Genomic DNA, 1,713 nt, shown 5'->3' on the forward strand with positions numbered 1-1,713 from the left:
CTCCCAGGACAATTCCCTGTGCCGTCCCTGGAGACAAGGGGACCCTACAGATCGCATCCTCCAATCCTGCTGCCAGGGAGGTGACCCCACAGGAGCCAGCCAGCTGCATAGATGGGACCACAGAGACCGAGGAAGTGGGCTTCCTGTCCCATTTCCCCGCCCGGGAGAGTGGGACAGGGCCAGGGCCTGCAGCAAGCCTCTGTTTCCCAGCCATCTTCTCAAGCTGGCCTGAAGCTCTTGCTCCGTGTTAGGTCTGGTACGGAATTCCTGGCTTAAGGAGCCAAATACACTTCCACTACACGGGTGTGAATGTGCACACACGTAGCACAGTGTGATGTAATGTTTAAATTGAAACATGTTTATCACGGGAAGAGACACTGCCATGCGCCCCGCTCAAGTCCTCCCACTGCTTGGAACATGCTCATCCCACCCTTCCTGCTTCTTCTTCTTCTTTTTTTTTTTTTTTTGTGGTACCAGGGATCGAACTCAGGAACTTGCACTTGCCAGGAAGGCACTTACACCACTGAGCTATATCCCCAGCCCCTCTTGGGCCTTCTGAAACAGTTCCGGAAGCCTCTTTCATTCACTCCGGGTTCCCCCAAGACCTCTTAGGCTTGGGGAGCAATTCGGCCTGGAGAGGCTCAGGGACCCAGGCCGTGGCAGCGGGGTTGTGGGAGGTGGGACAGGCTTGAGAAGTGGCTGGTTAGGGTGTAAAATGGGGGGGGAGCTGGGCATGGTGGTGCACACCTGTAATCCCAGCACTCGGGAGGCTGAGGTAGGACTGTTTCAAGTTCGAGACCAGTCTGGGCTACAAAGTGAGCTGAAGGCCAGTCTGAACTGCATAGCGAGACCCTGTCTCACAAAGACAGAAAATAAAATAACATAAAATAAAATGGAGGGGGAAGCCGGACGTGGTGGTGCACACCTCATCCCAACACCCAGGAGCAAAAAAACAAAAAACCCCCCCCAAAACAAAAAACCAACTCAGGAGGCTGAGGCAAGAGAATCACCTTGACTTTAATGCCAGCCTGGGCTACATAGTGAGACACTGTCTCAAAAAAAAAAAAAAAAAAAAAAAGGAGAGCAAGCCAGGAAAGAGGAGTTGGTGACAGGTGTTCTCGGGTAGCTGCTGGGTGGCTGGGGCAGCCCTGGCGCTGGTGTGGCACAGGGGACCAGGCTGCAGGCTCCGAGGAGGGAGGCCCAGCAAGTGCACACTGTCCCCGACCCCTCTGAGGGACTGAGCACAGCGTCCTCCTCTGCAGAGAAAGCGGGGTCCCTGGGCCCTCTGCAGGCCGGGGAGGGGGCGAGGACGCCCGCGGTGTGCCGGGGACCGCCGGGCCCCAGGCGGACGGAGGGACGGAGCAGCCTTCCCCCAGAGATGTCCCGAGGCCTGGCCTTCGGGTGGGGGCGGCAGCCCCCTGCCCAGCCCCGCGGGAGAGCTCCGGCCCGGGGAGGAGCGCGGCCTGGAACCGGTCCGCCAACCAGTTGGACCAGGGCTGGTTTCGACTGGAGTGCAGAGCAGCCGGTGCCCAGCCCGCCGGGCGGCGGCCCTTAACCCCTTCGCGGTGCGGCGGGGGTCCCTGCTGGGGGCGGCCTGCGCCTCTAGGGTGCGGGCGACCTTGCAAGAGCTGAGGGTGCAGCCGGGCCCCCGGGGGAGGGAGACTGAGGGAGCGGCCGCGGGCGCCCCGCCCCGCCCGGCCTCGGGGCGAGGGG

The sequence above is a fragment of the Chinchilla lanigera genome, unplaced genomic scaffold (assembly GCF_000276665.1).
Source record: "Chinchilla lanigera isolate Chin_1 unplaced genomic scaffold, ChiLan1.0 scaffold00050, whole genome shotgun sequence".
NCBI classification, from domain to species: Eukaryota; Metazoa; Chordata; class Mammalia; order Rodentia; family Chinchillidae; genus Chinchilla; species Chinchilla lanigera.